Consider the following 7,510-nt stretch of genomic DNA (forward strand, 5'->3'; position numbering starts at 1 on the left):
TAGAGGTGAAGAAGTCCTCAGGAAACCTGGCCAGGATGATCCGCTCGAGGATCTTGGAGAGCACAGGCAGCAGTGAAATCGGCCTGTGGTTCTCTGGGAAGAGCGGATCCTTGCCAGGCTTGGGTATCATAATCACCTTTGCATCCTTCCAGGTGGTCGGGAAGTGCGCAAGTTGTAGGCAGGAGTTTAGGATTTAGGTGATCGTGACGACCACCCAAGCCGGCAGTTTCTGGAGTGCAGGAGTTCCCAAGGAGTCCGGGCCAGGAGCCTTCTTCGGGCAGAGGCGACGCTCTCGTACCTCGAGTGTTGTCACGGGGGGCAGTGGGTCGTCTTCGTCTGGTGAGTAGGCGTCCAGGAAGTTTTCAACCATCTCGCAGGTGTCCAGGTCGTAGACATCTGGGTGCGGGGAGAACTGATCTTCCATGGTGTCGGCGAAGGCCTCGGCTTTGTCGCCGGGGGAGTAGACGATGCCTCGTTGACCGTGGAGTGGTCTTATTGTCTTTTTCTCCCCTCGGAGAGCCTTGGAGACCTTCCAGATGCCGCCGACACCACCGTCAGCTTGGAGCTCCACGAAGTCGTCCCACGCGGCCGCTCGGTGTTCTGCCTGGAGACGAGAGCACCTCCTGGCCTGGCCGTTGAAGTCTCGCTTGGCGTGGGGACATCGTGTCCGCTGGTACTCCCGACGCAGCCTACGGCGGAGTCTTATCTCCTCTCTCAGGTGCTCAGGGAGTGGTGGATGAAGTTCCTTCCGTGAGAGAGGGGACGAGGAGATGGTCACTGCTTCCTGGTGAGTAGTGGAGAGGGGGGCACCTTTCAACATTTTTCACTTTTGAATTTTTTGTAAAGCCACACTACCATAAAAATTAAACTTTCAAGCACCTGTGGCTAAACCTACATTAGAAGCATCCTCACAATTTTTACCAGAGCTATAAATAGTTTACAAAGGGTTCAATTTAAAATTTTTAGTGAACCTTGCACTGTGTTGAAATGTACCCCACCGGTGGGGGAGTTTTTTTAACAGAGCGTGGGGTACATTTCTGATTACATTTCTGATTACACTCGTATTAATTATTATCTTATACTACAATGTGTAACTGGTATGTTATATAGCTATAAGTGGAATTCCCTATAATAACGTTTGAATACTAATTTTCTTTTATTATTAATTCAATTAATAAATTGTTTCTCAAGACAAAATAATCACGGTAAAATGTTTTTATACAATTTACTCGATCTCTCAGTGGGAGAACGTGGTTATCGCTTATTTAACCATTTCCGTTTGATATGCCTGCGGTTTTGCCTCATTGTTACAATTTACTGTATTACTTGATGCCATTATGTGACTGTGTGCGGTACGTGGAGGTGGTTCGCTCGACTATTTACACGTCGTCCGAGACTAATTCCATCTAATTGTCTCCGGTATCGAGTGAAAATCACTGATACCTCGACGACTGTCAGTGTAACCACCCCGGCGTATAACCAAGGTCATAGGTATAGACCGGGTCACCAGGGTGAAGACTTCGGTGATTCGTCCCACACTAAGGTAACATAATGCTTCTTTTTTTTCTTTTTTTTTTGTAATTATAAAATTGTTTGTCTGTTTAAATGGTTGTGAAGTGTAGCATACGCTAACAACAAAATCCGTACTGTTCAACATAAAAATATTTCTTCTTTATAATAAAATTCATGTGGAAGAATTCGGGAAACCAGAACCGGCTACCGACATAGCATGGATTTACCGGTACGGGAAAAACCTTTGCTCTAACCGAGTTGCGAGTCAGTGTGGGACTAACTGCCACGCACAACACTGACCACAATCAATGCATATCAGGCAACTTCCCACCAATAACTCTGGTATCACACCACTGTGGTTGCCTACGCCTACCACAGTTAAACAATAATAAAGTGATAACGGTCATAATATACTGCCTGTAAACGTCCTCAATTTAACTGACTTCACCAGTTACACTTAAATTCTTAAAAAGTCTATCTATCAGTACAACTATTTTATACTTAATATTTTATCTAGTTATGAATCAACATCTACACTAACTAAACGGTCTAGCATAATTAGTAAGCGTCCTAATCTCTTATTCTATCCATAATATGTAATCCTGGTTACTCTAATTGTTACGTCAACAAAGGCTAAATTAGTTTACTACAATAGTCATAAGTAAGTATTTTGTGCTAATAGACAATGTATATGTACAAACGAACCCATGCCTACCAGTCCTGTGAGAAATAGAATAATAATAATAATAAGAACACCAGTAACCTGTAACATGCAAGGCAGTGAACAAGACAAATTATTATAATATAAGTATAATAGAGTAAAATAATATTCTCATGCTAATCCAATAGATACATAATAGATACGATATCATATAACAATACATAAAGTAATAAATGACAAAATTAATAACTCATGCACCTTACAGCTAATCTATATATATATATATATATATATATATATATATATATATATATATATATATATATATATATATATATGTATAGTAAGCAATTACCCGTCATGCATTATATAAACAAAAACTCGACTCCAATGCTGTGTTCCGACTCTTAATCAAATAAATTTAGACTGCTCTGCTTACCCCACATGCACGTCACGACCTCAGGCTCCCAATCAAAGGCACGCAACCCGCCTGCCGGCAAGACATCAGCCTTCAGAAACTGCGCTGCAAACTACGCACGAATGAGCTCTCATGCTGTATGGAACAGCATTGTTGGCTCCAAGTAGATCAAGACATTGCCAATTATACGTCTACCAAGGCTATAAGTATATACCCAAGGTCAAAGCTATATGTGTATACCCAAGGTCAAGGGAAGATCCACAATTACCAAGCTTATTCCACAGAACAATACGATTACACCGTGCGGTCATACTAACCCAGATCCAAATTTCCTTTATGATGACTTACTCATTAACCACAAACCCCAAATACGGGATTTGTTTCAATTACTTATTTATGTCATGAACACAACATTGATCAGTCTACTAACCTGAGGTCAATCGTCCACCTACCTTCCTTTGCAAATCATTCAAAAGAATAAGCCGACCATTTTGCTGCCTAAAATTTATAAGGTTACAAACCTAAACTAAACCCATATTACTTTCATAATCATAAGTACCACTACAGCTACGTACAACATTTCTCCTGTTAAAAAGTTCATTACCCCAATATAAAATTACAGCGATTAAAAATACTACACTTACACTGTATTTGAAAAATTTTTGATCAATTCCGTATGTACATTTTGAATAATAAACTCCATACTCCTTATTACCGAATATAACATATGCTGATATACAATTGTTCTATTTAAATCCACAATATTATCCCGAACTTCTCCCATAACTTTTGCAATTTTATCAAAATTGTTATTCATTAATTTAGCAATGGTTTGAACATCCCCTTGTGTAACTCTGAACCCATCTTGTAATTCCTTCACGTAGGTTAGCTGATTATTATTCATGTGAACTATGTCCTCGTCCACTTTGGCTAGAATACCAATCTTTGTATTCAATTCGTTAAAGTCATCTACATCTAATGTTCCAAACAAATACTTTAATCCTCTTCCAACTGAATCTATTAACCCTCTTTTCTTACGAGATCCGCTATCCATGGTACTGACTGGCTCTCTAAATTCCATAAGAACACTGATTTGATTTAACATGCTCCTTAATTGAGCTATTCCCTGTCTTACTCTAAGAATTTCACCTTTTGGTATTTCAAGTTTATGCTTCAATAAATTAATATCCAGATCCTGAACAAGTTTCGAGAGAGCTATGACCAAGTTATTGTAAGACTCAATGTCCAACGAGCTAGCTACTGTCCAATAATCCCCTGAAATCGTTATGTCCTTTTTCCTTAACAAATAACACCCCCGTAGGTAGTAGACTACAATGTCTTTCTTTGCACTCCAACACATGGCCCCCATCTGCACTCACTGCTCCTCCGGTAAATCCTGCAATATAGAAATAGTCCCTATTAACACGACGTCAACGTAAAACTCAACCCTACACCAAGCGAGTGTTAATTCCAATGTTAGTTTTACAAACTACACTCTAAACTTCGCTGCGCAATGATATCCATTATAGTATCACGACCTATTTTGGTCAACTATTACAACTTCAGTATATAACGTTTTATAATACGCGCTTACCCAGTTTTACAATTATTTATTTACATATTTTTCCTCAATCATTTATTATTCTTATTCACACTTGAGAACCCTTAATCCTTAATAATACAAGTAATTTTCCAAAACACAGATTTACTTCTACAGTCAAGAAAATATTTTCATCTTTACACTCTCCTACCAAGGAACTGCTGAATACAAAAGGAATTTCCATCATGAATTTATTTACCTTAATGGAATTAACTTTTACTTTTTGACCTGGTATTATAACCATGCCGACCCCCGAAAACTATTAAGGCTGGATACTTATCCTTGACGGTACGGCCTTACTTCAAAAATCTGCAGCGGTGTTTCCGTCGTCAGAGATTCGGGCACTCTACTAAGACGTGCTCGGGACCTGAGACATGTTCCCGTTGTGGCGATGAAGGCCACCAAGAAGACGGATGCAAGAACGACGTCAGATGCGTGAACTGCAAGGGTAAACACGCGGCGACCTGTAAGGAATGCAAAGTTTACTTAGAGGAAAAGGAAGTTTTGAAGATAGTTACTATAGACAAACTTTCCTTTAACGAAGCCCGTAAAGAGTATAGGAGAAGAATCGCTCCAACCCCTAAAAAGGGAGTCTCGTACTCCGAAGCTGCTTCAGCCCCAGTCCAATCCGCACAGTGCCCGTCATGTACTGCTTTAGAGGGTATAGTACTCAATTTAACAGAGCAGGTTGCCGCTTTGGTTAAACAGCTTGCAGCCGGTACCGGACAACATCCGTTGGCATCCACCAGTAAGCCTTCCCAAGCAGTCCACACGCCCCATATTAAGTCCAACACACAGACTCAAGCTCGCCCAACAGCTACTTCTACTTTCAGAGATAAGGTGCAACAAAATACGAAATCCACCTTATCTTTGGAAGAGAGGAAAAAACTCGCCGACAAACTTAAAAAGAACATAGAAACAAAATCAGAAAATAGATCCAAATCCCTAGTAAAAAAAGACTAACTTATCCTTGTCCAGATCCTCACAATTATCACTTGATGACGATATGGTTAAGGACCCTTTGGAGACGCAGACAGAGTTCCAAACTGTTCATGGTAACTTCCGTCCTGTATCTAAGCAAAGAAAAAAAATTACGATGAACTAGCACAAAATAAAATATATAATATAAAATGCTGTTACAATGGAATATTAATGGTTTCAGAAGCCACTTTGAAGACTTAAAACTACTTATAAAGACAAGAAAACCTAAATTTATTTGCCTACCACAGACTAAATTGTCTCCTCTTACTCATTTCAAACAAAATGGTTATGACATCTTTCGCCTAGATCATCACCAACAAATTGCCTGTGGAGGTGTGGCTATTCTAGCAGATTCTTCTGTTAATGCTAGAACCTTGAACATCGTCACAAACCTCCAGGCAGTAGCAGTATCAATCGATGTTCCTTTCAAATTAACCATCTGCTCCATATATATTCCACCTTCCCCTTTTGATTTATCTCTTGATGATCTACGTGATCTGTACAGCCAACTCCCTTCTCCTTTCTTGATGGTTGGTGATTTCAATGCACACCATCGCTCTTGGGGTTCCAGCCATTCTGATCGGAGGGGTAACATGGTTGCGGGATTGTGGGACGAAGTGGCAGCGGTCGTTCTCAATGACGAGTCGGCCACTTACATGTGCCCTAGGACTGCCATATGGTCGGCAATCGACCTGTCAAATCTGCAGTCCGGTCGTGGCAACTCGAGTGCATTGGTCCGTACTTCCCGACCTGTCAGGTAGTGACCATGCGCCCATTGCCGTGGCTTTTCAATCCTTTCCATCTTTGACAGGCAAGTGTCCCAGGTGGAAAATTAAGAGGGCTGACTGGAACGAGTACAAAAAGAACATGGTTTCTCAAACTACTAATATCGAATTAAACGACATAAATACAGCCACTGAATTATTTACATCTAATATTATAACATCCGCAGAGCGAAGCATTCCAAAATCCTCGGGTTCACAAAACAAACGCCAGGTTTCTTGGTGGTCTAAAGAATGTTCGGCGGCTCTAAAGGAACGTCGAAAATGTTTAAGACAGTTCAACAGATCACCGACTGAAGAAAATTTAAGTAGGTACAGAAGAGCACGGGCAAAAGCAAGACAGGTTTTTAGACAGAGACGGCGGCAGTCCTGGCTGGACTACACAGATCAAATAAAACGAACTACTCCTGCATCTGATGTTTGGAGGAAGCTTCGATCTGTTTGCTGTAAGACCTCCCCACCTTCTCGTATTGCTCTGAAAAATGGTACCGATGTGGTAACTGATCCCTTAACAGTTTCCAATTACTCGGCTCACATTTTGCGGAAATTTCAAAAACGTCATCGTACGATAGGGAGTTTCAAAATTTTAAAACAAATACAGAAAGACATCCTCTAAATTTAAATATTATTAACAACTCTCCTTTAAACCTTCCCTTTACCATTGATGAACTTGATTCATCACTAAAGGCGACATCAAACTCTGCCCCAGGTCCCGATAACATACATTATGCCATGTTGCGGAACCTGACAGAGGATGTAAAACAAGATCTTCTAAAATTATATAATAGAATATATTTAGAAAACACATTCCCTAATTCTTGGCGTCGCTCACACATTATCGCTCTTCAAAACCGGGCCAAGATAGAACTTCTCCAGGAAGCTATAGACCAATTTCGCTTACTAGCAGTCTCTGCAAAGTACTCGAAAGGATGGTCAACAGACGTCTTGTTTGGTTTCTGGAGAAAAATAATCTTCTTTCACCTTCCCAATGCGGATTCCGACAAGGCCGGTCTACAAGTGACCATCTACTTGCCTTGGAATCGGCAATCCTGAATTCCTTTATTGAAAGAAAACAGTTGATTGCGGTATTCTTCGACATTTCGAAGGCTTATGACAAAGCTTGGAGAAGGGGGATATTAAATGCTTTAATATCTTGGGGTGTAGGGGGTCACATGGTTTCTTTCATACAGGGCTTCTTGTCGGAAAGACCCATACAGGTCAAACTTGGGACAACCATTTCCGATTCCTTCACGCTGGAAAATGGTATTCCACAAGGTAGCGTTCTAAGCTGTACTCTGTTTGCCATTGCAATCAATAACATATCGTCCTGCGTTACCCCTCCTGTGCGCTGTTCTTAGTTTGTAGATGATTTCTCTATTTACATCTCTACAAAGAAGCTAGCGGTGGGGGAGAGAGCTTTGCAGCTTACCATCAACAGGCTTGAGCAGTGGTGCGGAGTGACGGGTTTTTTCTTTCTCGCCACCTAAAACAAAAGTAATCGTTTTCTCCAGAATGCGTACCGTTGAGCAGCCAACGCTCTCTTTGCTGGGTCAGAG

This window comes from Homalodisca vitripennis, unplaced genomic scaffold, assembly GCF_021130785.1.
Source record: "Homalodisca vitripennis isolate AUS2020 unplaced genomic scaffold, UT_GWSS_2.1 ScUCBcl_6;HRSCAF=292, whole genome shotgun sequence".
In the NCBI taxonomy this organism is placed as follows: domain Eukaryota; kingdom Metazoa; phylum Arthropoda; class Insecta; order Hemiptera; family Cicadellidae; genus Homalodisca; species Homalodisca vitripennis.